Source organism: Ambystoma mexicanum, chromosome 4p (genome assembly GCF_040938575.1).
Source record: "Ambystoma mexicanum isolate Mex_15411 chromosome 4p, UKY_AmexF1_1, whole genome shotgun sequence".
Classification (NCBI taxonomy): Eukaryota; Metazoa; Chordata; class Amphibia; order Caudata; family Ambystomatidae; genus Ambystoma; species Ambystoma mexicanum.
The window spans coordinates 558,683,059-558,705,267 of NC_090927.1; the positions used below are offsets into that span (position 1 = coordinate 558,683,059).

Consider the following 22,209-nt stretch of genomic DNA (forward strand, 5'->3'; position numbering starts at 1 on the left):
ATATATATATATATATATATATATATATATATATATATATATATATGCACTCTGGCAGGTGAAGAGATGTGCAGTGTGAACACTGGAGGTGGGAGGAGCAGCAAACTAGAATTCACATAACACGGTCCTGCACCAGTAGGTAATGCCCCCAAGCTAGTGCATGTTACGACTTATACTTTTTGGCTCTTCCAACCAGCATATCCACTATCTGAGTCTGTGTATGATGCTTAATGTTCTGCCTCAGTGTATTGGGCTCTACCAAGCAGTGGAGCATCTGCTGTTTTTTCCTTCAGTCTCTAGTGCACCATGTCCCAACTTTAACCACCCTCATTCCCAGTCATCTTGAATATTTAAATGGTGGTGAAGAAGCATGTGCCTCTCCATAACATCCACGTTTGCATTTTCACCCAACTCACATTAACTGACAGAAAGTCAGGGAATGTAGGGTATTTTGTGGAGATTTGGGGCCTGACGGTATTTTCTTACCGCCGAAAAATAACTTAGCAACAATCACTCCTTGTATTCAGATTGGGCCATGTACAACAATAATACAGTGGACATGCATTATTTCAGCACACAGACATGCGTATTTGGTATGCGTGGTTGATATGCATGGTTGGTAGTATTTTGGTGATCATAATTCCCTTGTTTTATTTGTGGCCCCAATATCCAGAACCCCTTATTTTTGTTTAGATTTTCCATGTAATCACTAGAGAGACCTCAGGCTTGCATTTCAGGAACACCACATTTTCATTTTTAGTGTGCCACCATGGGCAATTTCTCTCTGTCTTATCTACGGCAGCGAGCTATCATGTGGTATTTTCACTATCTTATATACGGTAGTGAACTATGTCCCGGGCCTCCCTTTTTGCCGACTCATAGACCTTCGACAAACTACAACACACACAGTTAGTTATAATTGCTCATACTGAATTACATTGTGCACACGGCTGCAGCCAAATTTGATGTTTAGCTACCTTGAAAATGACAATTGCACTGTCTAAACATCTCCCCACATCATCAGCACTGTATTGGTAAATATAAAACACACCACCCATCTGCTTTCAAATATTTTTGTGTATTATAAAAGTTGCATTTAAACACGATCTCACTCTTTACAGAAATAAATAAAATAGCACAGTAACAGCATTGTCTGTGATACACTGAAAAGAGAGTGGCGGAGATAAGAACTCAATTTGCAACATTAAACATGTGAGTAAAGCACAGGAATCTCTTTTCCTACACTGACTGAATATTCTCGTACACACTCAGCCCCCACACTTCTGTAATTACCTTATCTGTTCAGCATGAATTTTCTCCAGCTGTTCTCTTTCTGGATTTGGCTCCCTTGAAGATTAACCCCAGTGAAAACAAGCGTCTTTCGTTCTCAAACCGGGGTTATTGCCTGGAATTCTCAGCTTTTGCAGCAGGAATGCTTCAGCCAGGAAACAGGTCCTTCTCCCAGCTCTGCCAAATCTCGATTGTCTCCCCCTCTCCTCAAGCTCCCCCAGCAAAACTCTAATCACTGCCTCTAGCATGATACTTGCTATGACGCTGCTCCAATCAGAATCAATCATGCCATCTCCTCCCTCACTACACAATGGCTCATTTCTACAGTAACCATTTGTAACCAACTGATTTCCTGTTCCTTCGAGCCCTTTGCTTCCTGTAGTTATGTGGACAGAGCAGCAGAGAAAAAGAAAAAAAAATGAATGTGCGTTTAAAAGTTCATTTTCAGAGTAGGCCTAATTCTGCAGTGGAGACACATTTTTATTAGTGGGTTAAGTTAAATGCAGTTTTATTAGTCAGGTTAGTTATTAATAAGGTTAGTTATTAATTTTCAAACGTGTCTCTTGCACCATAGGCATTTCAGGTGAAAAGAGTGTGCATTTTTGAATGTGCACGTGTGCTTTTAACTGTAAAAATAGATTTGCATCTTATATGTTAAAATCGTTTTTGACTGAATAGCCTGTCTTTACTTATATGTCCATGTTAATCTGGCAACACATATAGCAATGCACCACACCCATGTCGTGGTGCTGCATCAAAAAATAATTGCTACCTGTGCAGTAGTGCTGTACTCTATGCTGTAACACGCCAAATATCCTTACACACAGTACCTGTCAGCAGTCCTGTGCTTCATGTTCTTGTTTTGAGTGTGTTTGTCACGCCCTGATGCCTGCCTGGTTTTCGGCGTGTAATACAATAAAATAAAAATAAAATAAATAGTGATTAATCAGTTTAGGACTTTCCATACACATTTCCTGACAGTTTGGAAAGAAATGGTTAACTTGTCATTTATTTAATCTTAATATGTCATATATTTTAAAACAGAAAGGATTTTTGTCTGTGATTTTATGATTCATGTATTCATTTGTCAGAAGCTGGTCAGCTTTACATTGGAAAGAAAATGATGATCACGCTTTCTCATAATTGGTGACACCTGGTTCAGTTGAGGATTAATGCTATCAAATATGGATTGTGTTATATTGTATCGACTGGCATATTATTTTATACAGACTTGCACACATTACTCCATCACGCATTTTTAAAAAGATGTTTCAACTTTTTGCAGTTTTTGCAGACATGTATATAGCAATGAGTGCAACAAACACCCTTTATTTTATGAATTCTCAATGGATAGACATTTGTAATACCTTGTTCATAATATTTTCATTCCCAAATTAAATCCACACTTGACAAGCTAGCAAGTCCATGTAAAATAAATAAGACACTTACAATGTTAATGTGTTAACACAATTAGCTTGAATGTCTTATTCAAAATTGTATTTAACTTTCAGTTTACATTTTCCTTTCCAAAAACGTGGGTTATGTTATGTGCAATTAATGAGTTTCATGTAATGAACGCTGGACTCCAGTCCTAACCTCTTTTGAAGTATAGACTCAGTCTTTGAATCTTTCATGATAGGCTTACTGAAATATCCCATTTTGAAATAAAGTTCATAGACCTTGCCATTGCGTACTTGCAGACTTGCTATCCATTTAATACCTGCATTATTTGTAGACTGATCTTGAGGGATTTCCAACAATTTCCTCCCATGAGTCTAACATTTGTGTATGCAAACATTACAATCATGGGAGGTGATTTAGTAAAGTGATCTGAGATTAGCACTTCAAACCTAGGCACTCATTACCTGGAAAGGCAGTTTCATGTGGGCAAGAAACCCTACTTGACCTGGAGGGATGAAGAATATTGCATCTTTTAGTTTTAAATCTGCAGTTAATCATCACACTAGAGACAGTGTTCTGGGTGATTTAATAGGGAATGTCATAGTGAGGAAGGGTTGTAAACTGTCAGTGAAGACAGCAGAAAGAGAGTAAGTCATCTAGTTGCAGAGCCACCAGGAAAGAAAGGTATGCCAAGATGGTGCAGTAAAGTTAAGAAGCTGGAGAAGGCGAGGCGGTCTGAGAGAACACCAGGATAGGAGGAAGCTGAGGACTCACAACCCTCCGCACAAGATTACACTGATTTGATCCTTAGAAGGATGAGGTGCAGTAAATGCCCAGAAGCCAAGTGGCTGGACATTATACCCCCAAACTAGAATCACATCCAGTAAAGGAGGAAAAAGTGAGCCGGGTGTGCCTAGTTGATAACAAATAGACAGTTACTATATCCCTGTGACTATGTGGAGAGTTGGGATCCTGAGCAAGACCAGTATCTCTGTCATAGAGGCCACTTTGTTTAATGTGATTCCTTCTTTCACATTTTATGCCCAGTTGGTGACAAGAAAGAACAACCTTTGAGTTGTAGGCAATTTGTTGGATCCCATAGGCTTCTTTGTTAACCCCCTTTTGGCTTAGACAGAAAAACAGCTTTGAAATGTATACCTCGACATCGGGTAGTTTGCTGATTTACGACAGATAGCTTCAATAAAGTTGTTCTTGTAGCATAGACAAAACAATGTGGCTTATGTAACCACTCTTACTATTGCTTCCAATCACAAAAGAATTGTCCACCTTTTTTCAGTTTCTGTGAATGAGGAGAAAAGAAGAGAAAGACAAGCTGCAGATTCTTGAAGACTGTTTTAGACTTGTCCTTAAGTCTACAAATATAGTACCTTTTCAGTTTTTACTTCCTGACTGTTACTGAAGAAAACTATGTGGCTTTGATATGTCAGTAAAGGATAAAAAGGGAGAGCCAGCCATGTGATGTCATCAGTGATGTCATCAATGACATTTGTGATGTCATCTTTGATGTCCTGTGTGTTAGTGTTAGCAGTGCATGGTGCCGCGAGTTATGGTTGCTTATGTTACCATAACTGCCGAATTTTAGGGGTTTTTCGGTTTTACTTTGAACCATAACGTCCCTTTAACAAAGTTTTTTCACTGAATTTCATAGGTTTTTAGTAGCGCAACTTAACCATAACGTTCTTTTAACAAAGTTTTTTTTACTGAAAAAATATATATATATATATATACACACACACACACACACACACACACACACACACACACACACACGTGTGCCATTGTGAAAGAGCAAAGTTGGCAAGCAGTTAAGCCCCGGTGCATTAGGTCAGAGAGAGGACAAATGAAAGTGTGAGAACAGGAAGGGCACACGTAACTTTTCCTACAATTGAGTTGCAAAATGAACTGATGATAAGCATTTCACAAGGATGAGAGCAGTATGATGATGCCAACCGCTGAGGTAAGTAGGAAGGGACTTAACTGCGTAAGGGACTTAAAAGTTGTATTTTATGTGTCACACTGTCACATCTCACATAATGATTGGTCAAGACTTCTGTAATCATTCACACCACATCCACTCCTCCTGGAGCAACCAATAGTGAATTCATTGTGCCTGATACATGTTTAAAAAGGCTCTGTCCAATGGAAGCTGAACATAGGCTAACTAGCAAGCACATAACCTTCATCACATGATTCGAATAGGTCAATCAAGTTAGAAAATAGATGCACGCACCTATATTGTAGATCACACCAGTCAATGAACAATAGAGAACTTTTAAAACATCTGTTGTCTTTTCCTGTCTGTAATTGCCATATTACCAGCCATTTTCACTAATTGAGTTTGAATGTCTGTTAGATGTTTCCCTGCCTTGGCAGTGATAATACATTTTTGTTTTACTCATATCTCATGCATCACATTTTTGGCTCTTTGGATTGATTTTATTGATACAAAAGGGACTCGCCTTATAGAGTACACATCTCAGTCCATGTATGTCCTAGTGTGATATATGCTAACCAAACTACATGAAAGCATGGGCGATATTACACAAAAATCCAATTTACCAACAGGACAAACATTGTTGTAGTGGAAAAATATATTCTTGCAATGCATTTGTGCACTAGGGCAAGGTTTGCCCAGTCCACGGCCAAATATTTTCTGACCTTGGGCAAATATTGCACTTGTATCAATGCATGATCTGCAATATCACCAATGCTTTTTACACTACCTCATGGTTAGAATGCAAAATGTTCTGTGCAAAGGGCACACGCAGATGTAAAATAATAATCACACGGTGACATACATGAAAAAAGAAAGTGATTCAGCAACAGATTTATTATATTGTTACGTATGAAATCTCACATATGACTTTAGGAGAGTGATTTCATGTAACCCGATCTTGTCCTCAATAATAACCTTGATTAAAGTATTCCATGACAAATGAATACATGCACATTTCACTTGTAAACAAGGTTTAACATCTCATCAGATCCCAGGATCCAGAGTGTTCTCTGCTCCCACTGATCCAAGCTAAGGTCTGTGGGTGTTGCAGCCGGTAGATTGTGGGTGGTTTAAGCCCCCCCCCCACTTTGAGGCAGAAGGCAGCACTGTAATGTGACACCCAGCCCGGGGCTTATGCAGGAGCATGTCAAATTTCACACTTGAGGCTCTGTAGAGTGGATTTACATTTAAACAATCATTAATGTGGCAACAGCAAATTTACAGGGGCAGAGGGCAAATGCCTGCTCAAGTGCTCGGGAGGATAGCTCCTGGGCAATGTGCTTACCTTGGAAGCAAGACAACATGGAGCAACACAGGTTTGATCACCGGGTCTGCGCTTAGAAACCTCTGGGTATTAAGCGCATTATAAATAATCAATCATATCATATCATATCAAGCTATATGATTATATCCTCTTGAGGAAGCCAAAAGCTTAGCTGCTGCCCTAAGCTTTCAGATGGTCCATGCCTCCAATGATCTGCATCACTTCATGAAACTAAATATCCTTTCCATTGGGGTGAAAGATGCAGCTAATGGACAAAAGGAAGGCAAAATAGCTATCCAGCCTCCTAGGCACAGAGGATGGTGCAGGGCGCGGGCGGGAGGGGTTGCACAATGGGTAAATGGCTCCACTCATGACTAGATTTCTAGATTTCATAACAGTCATCCAGCCCACTCTAACATTGTGACTCTGGCTCTGCTATGGTCCCACCATCTGAAAGTGAGGTCCCAGGATGGAATTTAATGAAGAAAAATAAACCTGCTATTGTAGTGATATATTTCCCCTAGAAGGGACCTATTTTTACTGAACAAAATGTAATGAGAAGGATGTCTGCAAGTTGCCCCTATGCTTTCTTATATTGTGATTGGTGTTTCCCCCTTAAAATAACAAAACAGCACAATAAACATGTTTTAGGGAAAGGATACTTCATCATTGAATGCTTTACTGCATAACAATCTCACATACATTTCTGCAAATTTCAATTATGTGAAATATGAACTGTTTACCATCATCACGTGGCATTCATTTATATTTTTATGTCCGAATTCCTTAAGGCTGACAATCTATTCGGTGGGTTGTGTTTCCTATTATTCAATTTAAATTATTTTACAAATATCGGAAAGCTTGCAAAGTGTCTTCCTGCCCTTATGTGCTCCTATTGACAAATACATTCACACGCATTAACTCACTTCAGTCCTTGGATGAGTGCCTGGTTCCTCAATTACATGCATTTGCATAATGGATTGTTAGATGGGATGCATGCAAGGAACTACCCATTTCTTCAGAGGAGCATGCCATGTGACTGACGCAGAACAAGCTATGGGCCTGCCAAAAGTTATTACATAACAGTGAAAGACCCAAACAGGCTATTGATCTGTTCAAAACTAATAATAATAAACGACATCCCATCAACAAAACTAAACGTATTATGGAGTACGTGTATTGGTAATAGTCAAAAGAGTGCATACTCTACTCTGGTCGAGGGACATTTTCAAAAGCAGCCTGCAACTTTTGATGATTGCAAAAAGCACTTGCTGCATAGCTGTGTCAATTCACAGTTTTTAGATGAATTAAAGATACACATTTTCGATGACTGATAGAATAGTTGTAATATAGTAAGGCTAAGAGCACTTACAATGATGGCATAGATCCTTATTAAGTAAACCAACATGAGTATTGTTTTGCAATAGAGGGAAGCCGTATTATGTGCTGTCCTGCGCCATTGGCATGCATGTGTCAACCTGGCACACAAAGACTTTTTGGTTTCTGTTCAATGCACCTGGCTTTCACAACAACGTTGCCACAGCTAGGCTTAAGTTTTCTTAGGGCCTAAAATCACACAAGTGTTTTATAATGGCAAAACCCCATTGAAAAATGTCCGGTGAATTAGTCCCTTAGAGCATCTTTATTTGACAGCAGGGAAGTACCGAGTGAGGGGTGTAAGAAACTCATGGTGGCAACAGTAAAGACAGACACAAGTGATCGCAGTTCAAGGGTGTTTATTAAACTATATATGTGGGTTGGAAAACTGACAAATCTAAACATGCATCTAAGATGGGAGCATGCTGCGGCGATCAAATAATAATAAGGTAGTCCTAGTGGTGTCCTGTGAAATAAAAGGGTCTATATTAAGGAAAACCTATTGCCAATCCTTAAACTAATTACAAAAGAGTGTGGTATAGGATTAACAGGAAAGTAAGAAGTGTTTGTGAATAATAAGTCAGGGTGCGGTAGTGAGGGTTCCCTTCCCCATGTTTTGAGCGAGGGACAATGCAGAGCTCTGCAGCACAGCACACGCTTGAGCTTTCCTAGTACGAGTTAACAGTTGCACTCTCTGGTGTAAGGACCTTCGGTGGTTAAGTCTTTTTTCTACAAAAAGTCTCTTGCCTCCGAAGACCTGAAGTCTTCAACAAAATAATAAACAAAAGTTATTTTCTGCTTGCATGTTGGATAATGCCTTTTCACCCCTGATTCCCATTCTTCCAGGCTCAGCAGTAACAGGCCCTTTGTTATTCAAACTTCTCACTTCCGAGGGTCTGATGAGCTCCCAAAATATTAAACAATAGGTCAACAAAAAATCCAAAGTTCTTCTCTGATTGTCTCTATTTGTGTCTGAGTGATAGCTCTTCACCCTTGGGTTCCCCTTCTTCCTTGCTCAGACCCTTCTTGACTGTTAGACTCCCTCCACCGGGATCACTATGGCTTTCAACACAATCTTCTTTCTGACATCTATTGATTCATCAATCTTAATGGCATGTTGAACAGATCACTGTGGACATCACTCTGCCATGTTCAATCTTGTCAATACACTGTTAATCAGGACTTTTGGCTTTGCCCCTTCTTTATAGGCATCTCTCCATCGGGTTCACTCTTGCCAACTTTGCAATGCAGAATTTGCTTCTCTTAGTTTCACAATCATCTGTCAGCCAAAGGCTTTTGACTGTAAGGAGGATTTTACTAGACTCCTGTATGACCACTTTGACCCCCTTCTCGCCATTTTCCCAAGGCCTTCTGCTTATGGTAGTTCAACAACAGGGCAATCATCCAGAGTTTCACTAGTGAACAATCACGTGGTGTTTAACTCTTCTATGCTTATTTTCTCCTTGCGTAACAACAGTTATTTGTACTTTCTTTAATAAGCCACTTTCGTTCAGCACAGTTCGGTTTCTTATCAGCTCTTCCCTCGACTCGCCGGGTGTTATGGACCACTTGGCTTCTCTTGTCTCTGGAGTCAAGGCCAATTCCATGGGCCAATTGTATTTTGCCGGCTTGGTTGTCAGGAGAGGAGGGCCCTGTGTATAATTGACATCTGCAGCAACACACGCTGGCTATTGTTTGCAGTCTTACGATTCATTTTGTGGAGGTTTCACAGGCATTGGTCAGAATGGGCAAGGTCACTTCTCTCCTTGGCACCCTCTCGGTTAACGCCATCCTTCTACTCCTATTGAACTGATGTGCTGAGTTAGCTTTCTTCTCATGTGGTCTGCCTTGCTCGTCTTGTGCTCTTGAAATTCACCTTTTATTCCTGTGGGGAAGGGAAGGGGCAGTCAGGTGTGTGTGAGTCTGGTCAATTGCCTGACCCTTGTGTCGGGACATGTTAGATAAATGGCTTTAGGGTTAGTCTGTTGTTTGTCATGTCAGGAAAAAGTGCCTGTGTCGGAAAAGGAAGGGTTTAGAATTTCTGATTGTCCTATGTGGTAGGATGGGGAAAAGGTGTTATATGGAATTACAACCCTCATGGCAGGTGGTTTGATAAACTCTGAAGGGTGAGTTTGATGGGGTTTGTGAGACAGATCTGAATGACCAGGATTATTATCATGCTAGGAATAGGGGGGTTGTGGGAGTTTTGGATGTACCAGGGTTTGGGTTCCTAAGGAATTTACCAGGTATGGAGGGGTTGTTGCATTTGAATTAGGGAGATTATTTAGGTGAAGGGAGGTTGAGTTGGTTCAGCCTATAAAAGCTTCAAGAAGCTTGTCTTCCTCATCCCTTTTTACGGCATAATACCACGCTTCACCTTGGATATTCCCCCAAGCAAAACCCTGGGCTTCCTTATCCAGGTGATACTCCCTTCCTAGTCCACCCCCAAGGTTGGGATCTGAGATCTCCAGCCCATCCCTGGCCACCTGAATAAGGGATTCTCAAGGTCTACCTGGGAGAATATCCTCAGGTTTCTCACAGTACTCTGAGCGGTCTAAAATGTAATTACTCAGTTACCAGAATTAGTTGGAATCCTTATAAAGCAACTGAAGTGAGCAATCTGCTAAATCAATTATTAGAAAACAGCACAGATGAATGGAGACTGCAAACCCTCAAGCCAAATCTTTTTGGTGACTTCATAAATACTGGATTGAATTCTAGTAAGAAACATGGAAAATATAATGCTCATGATATGGTAGGCCATTGTCATGTTTATAATGAAGAAGTAATATTCACAAAGAGTGAACTGAGGTGAAATATTAGGTGGCTAATGAAGTTTAATGGTCTTGTGTTGGAACAAAAGATGGGCCTGGTATAAAAGGTATGACAGTCCTATAAGAATTGGCTTAATCAAACTAAAGCAAATAGGCTTCAGTTGGATGGCAAAAATAAGTTGAATTCATTAAGAAATAAGAATTCCCAAGACTTCTGTCAGTTAATTAATGGGGGGGATTCCCTGGCTGCCAATACACAGATAAATGCAGTCCAGTAAGCCAGTTGGGTAACACACTTTACCTCAGTTTTCCCTAATCCTAAATCATTGACACAGAATTATATTCTTCGTGATGAGAGGAGGTCAATCAGGGGGTGCCTAGTTTGACCATTGAAGAAGTTAGATAAGTGAATAAAGAGAATCAGTACTTCCCCTGCTCCCGCCCAGATTGGTCTATTGAATTTTGTGTTTAAAAATGTGCTGGGAATTTGGCCAAACATTTTAACACACCTCTTCAATAATATAATTGTTGCTAACATCTACCCAAGTTCTTGGACAACAGCATATATCGTCCCGATTTTCCAAAAAGGGGATGGAACATAACGGCGTAACTATAGGCCGATATCTATCACGTTTCACATAGCAACATTTTTTGCATCGATGCTGGTATCACATCTGGAAAAATGGATTAGAGAAACTCAGAGGTTAAAAAAATGGCAAATTGGCTTTCGACGCAACATAGCTACCTCTTTGAATGCATTAATTGTAAATTGTATAGAGGAATTAGCCTGGGTAGGAAACTACAAATTTGTTTATGTTGCGTCAATTGACCTTTCATCAGCCTTTGATGCTGTCGACTGCAATATATTGTGGGGAAACTACATTGGTGGGGTATACCGGTAGGACTGTTAAAATTAATTATGGGAGTGTATGCCAATTCTAATCTGCAAATTTATTTGAACAACTCTGGTTTACTGTCCTGTTCAATCAATACACATTGTGGAGTGAGGCAGGGATGCGTATTGGCTCCCTGTCGGTTCAATTTGTACATGTCTGACATCAGGAATGATTTGTAATCTGCTACCTTTATATCCCTGAAGCTGCATAATCTGAAACATTTTTGGCTGTCTAATGCAGATGACTTTTTGTTTTTTGATTGTACACCCATTGGTCTACAGCACTTAATGATTGCCTTTATGGATGCTGAAAGTCATTCACTGAAGTTGAACAGCTCAAAAACAAATGTCATGAGGTTTACTAAAGGTGGAAGTGTGGGTAAGTTTACCTGAAAATTGGGATGAGAATCTTTGGTTGTAGCTTGTTCTTTAAGGTATGTTTTTTTTATTTTATGTTATTATTACATCAACCCCTGAAATTTTTGGAATATGTTTGTGTATTAGCGATAGGGCCTCTAAATTGACAAATCAACTAATTTGGGTTCATGCACAATTTGCTAATTTTTTTGTTATGGCCTGCATTAAGATATTGTATAGCAAAGATCATTCTCAAACTCCTATATGGAGTACAGTGTTAGCCTCTTAGAATTCTGGATCATTTGGAACAAGTCAAAGCTGCAATCTGGCGTAAGAACATTGCGGCTTCCGAAGTAGAATCAAACACCAATGATTCAATTTGAATTGAGATTGGTTTCATTAAAGGCCAAAGGCCAGAGCACACAGGAAGATCTTATCACTTTATAGAAATATGTTATGCCCATCGGAGGATTCCCTATTCATTGATCTAAACACTATTATGAGAGAAAATGGTAGTGGAAAAATTGAGGAGCTGTGTGATTTATCCCAAAGATTGCTTGTAGAAATCTGTTGTACATTGCCTGAACTGTCAAATCTAACAAAAGTTAAAAGAAAGGTTGTTCTACTATGATTGGGCCCTTATGATGGAAACGATGCATCAATACTCCTCCCTTGCTCATTTAAGTGATTTAAGTGATGACCATAAAAAAATAATTATTGTCGCTCTGTTTTTGACAATTTACCCGGATACATGCACTGGACTGCTTTTCTTAAGGTTCAATTTTAACATAATTTACACACATTTTATTGCGATATGGACTATTACTCATGGTACAAATGACCTGTCATTTTTGTAATAATTTGACCCAAAGTGAAACTTTAAAGCACCTATTGTTAAATTTACCAAAGCTTATAGGGATTAGGGAAATGGTTTTTAAAAACAACTCTGAGAAACGTTGTCTCTGATAATCTAGATACAGTATGGCCAATGTGCTTAGCTGGTCATACTACATCAATTGTAATTGCTGTCACTAGCTTTTACATATATCTTAAATTGGAAGTTATTGTGAATTAGCTGTTTTAATCTATTAATTGTAATGTTTTATTTACTCTATGCTTATATGTCATTTTGTTTTTATTTTTGCTGTATGAAAAGTTTGACATTTCACTTGAAATGTATTGTATGTGATTTGATATGAAATTATTTTATTTGAATATCGGTTTGATATTTTGTTAAAGGTTGTAGACAGACACCGAAAAAAAATATATCAAACAGAAATACTCAAAACTCTGATAGGGTAGCATTCATTATCCTACTATAAAAAATTACCATATTAAAAATCTTGTACTTCTATGGTGCATGTGGCAGCAATTGCCTATCTGTATGTATGAATAGGGTCCCGTATTAACAGCAACACTCCAATATAGTGTTTTGTTTATGATGTAATTAATTACATCACTGATGAAATCACATATCAAATTCATTCTGATGAAAAGTCTGTACAAGGTGTTGTGTTTACAATGTTGGTAGCAACATATCCGGGATGATCGGGAGTGCTCTAATGAAGTACTTAATCTATTAAAACATTTACTCATTTCAACAAAATGTTATATTGGTGTGTTCTTGTTAATACAATAACGTAATAATACATACACATAGGCAATGGGTGCAGCTTGTAGCACAGAAATACTGTATTTTTAATCTGACAATATTGGGCAGTAAAATAATGAATGCACGGCTATCAGAATCGTGACTTGAAATGAATAGCTAACAATAGAAGATATACTACACACTTTTGTTAGTACAAACAATACATATGAAGAGCCACAATGCATAGGAATCTGAGGCACATACAGGGAAACTCCAGTAATGAGGAAAGAAAGAACATCACTAGAAAAGGACAATACAATTAGGGTTTATTGTCATGTATACAAATGAATTGGGTTTTTGAGGTGTGCTTATTTCCCCATGTATCTGTACCATGAGCTGAGGCCATATCCAAAGAAAGTACCTTAAAAACATAGGACAAGATTAACTTCTACGTACAAAACACCTTTTCAATTATAAAATTCTTACTGCCATTGAAAAAAAACAACTGGACCAGACATGTCAGTGAACAAAAACAAGTGGTCCACATTTGTGATATCAATGAAATTTGTGATGTCATCTTTGATGTCCTGGATGTTAGTCTTAGCAGTGCACCGTGGTGGCGTGAGTTATTGTTGCTTAGCTTACCATAACTGGTGAATTTCTGGGGGTTTACATTTTACTTGTAACCATAAGGTCCCCTTGTCCCCTTAACACAGTTTTTTTCACTGAATTTAATTGGTTTCTATTAGTGCAAATTAACCATAGCGTCCCTCTAACAATGTTTCTTCACTGAATATATATATATATATATATATATATATATATATATATATATATATTCAGTGAAAAAACTTTGTTAAAGGGATGTTATGGTTAGGTTGCGCTACTAAAAACCTATGAAATTCAGTGAAAAAACGTTGTCAAAGGGACGTTATGGTTCCAAGTAAAACTGAAAAACCCATGAAATTCGCCAGTTATGGTAAACTAAGCAATCATAACTCGTGCCACCACTGTGCACTGCTAAGACTAACACCCAGGACATCAAAGATGACATCACAAATGTCATTGATATGTCATTGAATGTCAAACTGTTCTAAGAACACACGCGGTGTCCTGAATTGTTCGTAATTAAACTAAAATGGAGGTGTCTTAAAGAACACTATACCTGTCCGTACTGTTTGCTAGCAACTTGAAAATGTTCTAAGAACACAATTGGTGTCCTGAAATGTTCGTACATAAACGAAATTGAACGTGTCCTGAAGAACAGTATATCTGTCTTTACTGTTCGCTAGCAAATTTAAACTGTTCTAAGAACACACGCAGTGTCCTGAAATGTTCGTTTCACGTGTGATGCAATTTTAATTAGTTCAGGACCCAAACAGTGTCCGCAGAACATCAACGCGCATGCGCTAGCCAATCTCTGTGCATTTGGTGTCCTGCGGACATGCGCTTCCTTCGCGGACTTGTTCGCGAATGGATCATGTGACCGCGCCCACGCTGATCGCGTGTTCTGAATGAGGACACTGTTCCGGTCCCCGAACAAATTAAAAGTACATTTTTAATTAATCCATAATATTTTTCAATAAAATCTCACCATGGCACAAGTCCAACATAGTAATCCTGAGTTTCTACATACCTTTTGAAACTTTTCAAACTTTTTTGTGTGTTCGATCTGTCCGCGGACAGCGCGCATGTCCGCGAACCGCGCACAAGCACCCCTATAAAAGACCACGCCCTAGAGCTTATTCTCATTGTGTTTCTGGCTATTCTTCAGAGCACAGCTATTTCTCCAGCAACTTGCTGGTTACACCATTGAGATGGCATTCCTGGCTGCAGAACTGCCACCTGGTGCTGCACCTGCTTCAGCACTACCCCCACCCCCTCCACCACCACCACCTCCCCAAGGGCCTGAAGAGGGGAACAGGAGTGAGGATGCGGAGGAGGAAGAAGAGGATGATGAGAATGAGGTAGAGGAAAACCCTACTACCCGCACTAGGCGTGAGTCTTGGGTGTGGCGGTTATTTACCATTCATAGTAATGTTCCTAAGGCTCGTGCGAACCGTGTTACCTGCAATGAGTGCAAAATGATACTCAGTCATGGGAAGCACGGTAAGTACAGCTTTGGGACCACTACTCTGAAGCGACACCTGAGGTCATTTCACTCTGGGGCTATTCGCAGGGTTGTACCTTGCGAAGAATGTAGCAGGTTGACCACCTCTGTGGTCCTTGTGGTGACAGGATCAGGTCCTTGTGGTGACAGGATCAGAAACAGCGTCTGTGGGACAGCGTCTTCCTCAAGCTGCCTCACAGGCCATACAGAATGCTGATGACCCTTACCTTTCGAGGGTCACAGTTGTATGTATGTACTGTGACACAGTACTCTGCAGGGGGAGCGACTTCGTAGTGCTTTTGAGACTATCGTCTCAGAGCACGAGAAGATCTGCTCACTACCCAAATAAAACCGACTCTACATCTTCCTCTCTCAGCTCGCCCTTTCTTATCCCTGTGGTTGGTGTCCCCCCCTTTACCTTCCTTTCCCCTCCTCTCCTAGTGTGTCGTGTATAAAAAAACAAAAAAAATACAAAATATCAAAAATCAACAAAAAAAATAAGGCTCTTTTCAGAGCCGCCCTTCACAGTTAAAAATAGAAGTGAAAATAAATGAAGCAGGGCCCTTTGTATTTTTTAGAAGTCCGCAGACAGTTCGCAAACATTTAAAAATTGGGTTGCTACCCCATCACAAACATTGCAATTTTCTCTCGGAAGAAGTGGTGGCTCTGAAAAGAGCCTTTGGCTGGTGTTTGTAAGTCAAAAATTATAAATGCTTAACACCTACTTCAAAATGGTTGTTGTAATTCCAAAAAAGGTCGCAATGCATTTTGTACATTTCTCAGAAAAATCTGATTGCCAGCATAAGTAAGATGGACTCCATCTCGGCGAAAAATGTATGTACTACGAAACATAATATTTTCATTGTGAAAAGAGGACATGCCAACATCTCTTAGAAAGGCACAAACAGCCTTATTAACATTGCGCCTTGCTTTTTCCATTTGTGGACCAAATGAAGAAGAACGAAGCCACATTTGTCTCTGCGCAATCCGTGGAAATATCACTTGAGAATTAGGAAACATGTCCATAACCTTCCCAAGTCCTTCTTTCATAGCAAATTGCAAAAGAAATTCCAGTCACATGTCCTAAACTGTTCCCTCCACAATGAATTACAATTATGTCTTGATGTTGCTCTGTCTCCAAAGTAGCACAGAGAGGTAGCAAGTCCAACCACTTCATTCCACGTACTGCATGCCAGTGTACTTCCACATGTGGGAATCCAAGATCTACATCTACTCCACAGCTTTCTTCATGCACCTTCAACCAATGTATCCACAAATCTCCCAAAATCCAAACAATCTGTTTTCTGAAACACACAGCCATAGCTATCTTTTGTTCTCTCAGCAAAAAGAGTATCTGAGAAACTCTCTCCTGGCACAACACACCCACTAAACTTTCCTGACCAATCCCTTTCAGTGCGTATTCTCATTTGCATGACTTCTGAACCCAAAAATCCCCGGATGTAACTCCCGATGTCCTCGAACTACCGCCATGTCCGCGGACATATTGTAACATGAACAGCCCTTCTACCATTTCCACTTCACTCTCTCTGCCATTCCCTCATTGGATGTAGCTAAAAAATCACATGACCATGCACCAATCACATTCAAGACCTCTAGATCTAACTGCATCATCATAGATCAGTACAAGTGTCATATCATTGGCAAGCACCATCTACCAGAAATACTGTACAAGTCTCCAAGATTTCTATTTGCAGCTCCATGCATATCCATATGCATGAACACAAACTTCAGGTATGCATATTTTCTGTACAGTAGATGAACACATTTTCAAACAGACTTTTAGCTTGTGTAATCTGTAAAATGAATTTACTGTATTTTTTCCAATATCCTAAAATCAACTATCACTTATAAACCTTTATACTATTTACTTTTTTTATACACATACACTCAAATCATGTTAAACTAACATTTTTTAAATTAAATATATAGACTACATATATTCAAACAAAATTGCATGCAAGCACAATCTATGTTTAAATCTTTAAAAAAATACTTATACAATTTCATATTTTTTTGTTTTTATTTATTTATTTACTTAATTACTTTAATTTAGACATGACATTGAGGCGCTATTACCTAGAACAGCTTACTTACAGAAATAGTAGTATTCACTGGTATATTATAAATTTCACAAGACATAGTAAAGATATTTTTTTTGCTACAGTTAGTCATTCAATACAATGTGTTCATTAAGAACATATCATATGTACTGAACTGATGCAATGTATTTTATGTAAATAAATTAGTTTAATGGTTTTAAAGAAGGCACTGAGGATTTCAATTAAAAAAATAAATATCTAAATTAAAAACAGCGCTATATACAAAGTTACTAATTTGAAGCTTTTGCAATTGCAGTGAAGACCAGTCTACTGAAAAGAAGCAGCCGAATTCGAAGAACTAAGAAGTTACCTGTTAATTTAAGAAAATAAGTAAGTAGAATATCACCATAATATTTGTATTATTAATCAAACATACTATAACATTAATACAAGCTATTTTAGTGCCTAAAAATAGAGATTGTGTACCATTTTGGCCAAAAATCTCCATGTCTTAAACAGCGATTTACAGCCAGAATGGTCTACAAATTCCTATTTTTGGACACACAAATTACCCAACTTAACCACTACAATTTTCATATTATAGAACAAACAACTGTTTTAATTGTATACATTAGATTTACTATTTGTACTTTTCCACACCACTAGCTTACTTTTTTTTTGTCATCTGAACCCCAGTTTAGTAACACACAAATTCAAGAATACCTACTCCTACTAGTTGTAGCTCCCAATGCACAATCACACACCATTACATACATCTTTATCATCTTACTCAAACACTCATGCACACAGCACACATACATTCCAGAACACCCCAACCCATATCTTCTTTATTTTTTTCAACAGACCCTAAAGAATGCCTACCAAAAGTCAAGTCCGTAGAAAGCAACGCAAAAGTAGAGCAAATGAAAATACAAGTGTACAACATAAGCATCCATCTCTAGCAGAATTTGTAAAAAAAGTTGAAACAAAACAGCTAATACAGTCATTTAGTAAAACACAAGAAGTTTCAAGTACAAAAACTTTGCCTCCTCTATCAAAATGTAAAACAAACCAAAAAACAATTGACAGAAAACCAGCTATCACTACAGATAAAACTACTTCTTCAAATTTTAATATAGTGCAAAGTAAGCATACCAAGAAAAGTATTTTAGCCAAAATGTACTGTCACAAAATCCTTCAAAATCTTATAAAAACAGGAGAGAAATCACGTTCAATGCTTAAAACCTATTGTAGGAAATTAATCTTAGAAGCGTTGATGACCAGTGCAATTCTTCTGAAAAGAAAGTTATTTATTTTACTGTTAAACAAAATGAAACCACTAACAAAACTAATAACTAAATTACAAAAAAGACTTCTCAATAAGCGAAATGTCAACAGAAAGAACTTCTTAAGTATCTGCGGAGGTGAATGGAATCACACTACGAGCACAGAACCATATTTTAATGAAGAAGCGTACAAACAAAAGCAAACAAATACAATTGCCATACATAGCAGTGGTCGAGGTTATGAAAAAGTGAATAATACCATAATGGAACAAGAAGTACTCCTTACAAAAATATGCCCTGAAAACTTAGAGTTACCCCTCCATTCAACTGAATCAGAATGTCTAGTGTACAAATGGCCATGCACGTCAATGTGTAACATTCCCAAACAATGTTTCAAATCTTTACGCCAATTCCTCAATAAATATGTAAAAAGCAAAGACAAAATCAAAATTAAATTACTGCAAAATTTGGATACCTGTCCAGTGCGCAAGTACACAGGACTACAAGGACATTCATTGGCCTGCATTACAGGACCTACTTGTAAAACCACTCTCCATGATATCAAAAGGATATCAACACATCATTCAACTATAAGAAATCTAGTCTATAAACTGTACTATGCTAAAAGTCCTGCTTTAGCACTAGCAAAGTTAAATAACATCCTTCTACATGGTACAGCAAAAGACCTACTTGAAGAAATTCAGTATATCCAGAAAAAATATTTTGGAAGTGAAAGCCATTTACAGAATGAAATAGCTTTAAACCAATTAAGCAACAATTAAGCAACAATTCTACACATGGCATCTTTTTTGCTAAACACATACAAAAAAGATGCTGAAGTAGCAAACAATGTATGTGTATGTTGCCGTAGAACTTTATATAAAAGTAGCACAAAAACTGTAGACCTATCATACAAAATAGAAGACAATGAAGATTCTAAATGGTTTGAATTAGCTCTCTACCTTGTAGCAGAAAACAAATACGAAATAACTGAGCCCTTAATACTTTGCAGTTACTGCACTACAAAACTTGACAACAACCAAACTCCTTCACGTGCTATTACAAATAATTTGGAATCATACCCAGTACCAAAACCCCTAAAACAACTTGATTTATATGAGAGCATCATAATTCAAACAGTACACCCATTTCAAACAATAATACGCCTTCAACCAAAAACAGCAAAATTACCTCCCTCTGAATTGGTAAAAGGCATTCGTGGAAAAGTAGTTTATTAACCATTAGATCTAAAAGAAAATGTGCATACTCTAGGAGTGCAACGTCCAATGAAGCAATCTTTAATTATCTTAGTAAATGGAGTACCTACAAAAGACAAAAAAATATGGCAACAGCTGGTACATTTATATAAAGTTAGACAAACCTTCCAATATCTTAAAGAGAATAATGAATATTACAAATAAATTAATATTGAAGAAAACTTGAAAGATACAACTGAAATAATTCAATAAACACAAGAAGCTGGTCAATTTGAGCTACTAGATCCTGCTACAATATCAAATACATTAGACCAGTTTACAATTCATCCTTTGCACTGTAATGACACCATAAAAGATGTACTGGAAACTTACCAAATGCGTCAAACAAAAGGATCGCCAATCAGCATATGGGAAAAAAGTATAGAAACACGTGCTTTTCCTCTACTCTTTCCTACTGGCAAAGGAGGAAGGTATGATGATAGACCTATTCAAATATCAGCTTCAGAATACCGCTCATTACGGATGTATTCTGAAGATCCTAGATTTAGACAAAATGTGGAATACATATTCCACCTACTCTTTGAAAGTGAACTAGCAACTTTATGTTACGGAGTTGCACACATATTAAAATCAGGATCCCACTTTCAAAATATGACAGTTACACAATTATTAGAAAAAGTGCAACAAAAGGATGAGGTTTTACAATCAAATATTACAAATCTATTAGCAAATATGCGTGGTACTAAAGAGTACTGGTTTCGACGTCATGGAGATGTACGTTGTATGATCAGAAACCTTAGCCCACCCACTTGGTTTGTTACATTAAGTTGTCCAGAATATGCATGGGAAGATTTACATGATTTCCTACGCATATCAAATAAAAACAAAACAAACATAGATATACTAACACCTGGAGAACTTTGTTCTTTGGATCCTGTTAATGTTTCAAGATATTTTCACCATCGCTTCATTGATATGCTACATTTTATTTGTAATAAAACTGTTCCCCCCCTTGGAGAAGTGCAACACTTCTTTTGGAGAAAATAATACCAAGCCAGAGGAGCACCACATATCCACATGCTTTTATGGATTAAAGATGTTCCTAAATTTGGTCAAGACAGTGATGCCACTGTTTTACAGTTTATTGAAAAATATGTCACTTGTGAAGTTCTATCAGAAGCCACAAATAGTGATCTTCATGCACAAATTTTACAATTTCAAAGATACAAATGTGGAAAATATTGTTGTCGCAAATACAAAAACAAAGGGAAATACTACACCAAATGCCGATTTGGTTTCCCTAGACCATTTACAAATGCAGGTAAAGTGAACAACCTCATGTGTTCAGTTAGACATAGTGTTAAAGGTAAGTCACCTAAAAATACATATTACATAAAAAGAAAAGAAGAAGAAAAATATATCAAAGATTATAATGCAATCATTGCCCACTTATGGAATGCAAACATAGATGTGCAGTACATTGCAGACAATTCTACTGCAGTTGCACGATATGTCACAGCATACTTAACCAAAGCAGAAAAGACAGAGCTCCAAGACCTCTGGAATGACCTGTCATCAGATAAAACAGTGTCTCAGAAATGATACAGCTTGGGCATAAAAATGCTCTCCCATAGAGAATGTGGATCATATGAAGCAGCTGATCGTTTAACTGGTACTGCATTGTATGGTAAATCTGAAAATATAGTATGGCTAGGTCTTGGTCCAGCTAAATCTAGAAAAAGAGTTCTAAAAAAATACAAAGATATAGAAGCAATAGCCAAACATGATCCCAACAGCCAAGACATGTTAAAAAACAATGTATTGGACACATACTACCCAAACAGAAGTAATACTTTGGAAACCATGTGTCTATACCACATAGCCCAAATCTACACATACAAAAATAATATGAAACCTGATGAAAAAAAAAGGTAAATATAGAGTAACAAACTGTGAAGGCAGCTTAGTTAAACTCACTAAACCAAATTTAATGAATCATATCAAATTGTCATTAAAGACTCCTCAACATAAAGAAGTATATTACATGTCCCTGCTACAACTCTTCAAACCATGGAGAAAAGAAGAACACTTACTAGATAACTATGACTCATATGAGGATGCTTTCAAAGCAAATGAAAGCACTATAACTGATGTAAACTTTACACAGTAAAAAACAATGTTGCACAATGAACAGCAACACGAAGAAGAACTCCAAGCCCAACTAGATAAGGACACTCCTGACAGTAGTCAACCTTCTGTAACAGGAAGCCAAGAACCACTGGGAGAACCACTAATAATAAATGAGGCAGAATTAGCTATGATAGAAGTAGAAAACACCATGTGTCAGTATGAAGATAAGGAAGACTTAACTATACTACAATCAAAACTAAACAATGAGCAAAGTAGCATTTTTCAAGAAGTAACAAAACAAATTGCACATGGTGTAAAATATGAAAATAAAGAATGTTCCTGCCATAATTATAAACCTATACTACTGTACGTCAGTGGTGAAGCTGGTCCTGGCAAAACATTCCTAATCAAAATCATTAGTAAGTTCCTTCAACAATTGA

The 22,209-nt window shown here is 37.9% G+C and overlaps 1 protein-coding gene across 2 annotated transcripts in view; it reads right to left on the bottom strand.

The window, feature by feature from the left end:
• CSMD1 (CUB and Sushi multiple domains 1) overlaps positions 1-22,209 on the bottom strand; it is a 5,442,057-nt gene that overhangs the window by 4,934,416 nt on the left and 485,432 nt on the right. The window lies entirely within an intron of this gene.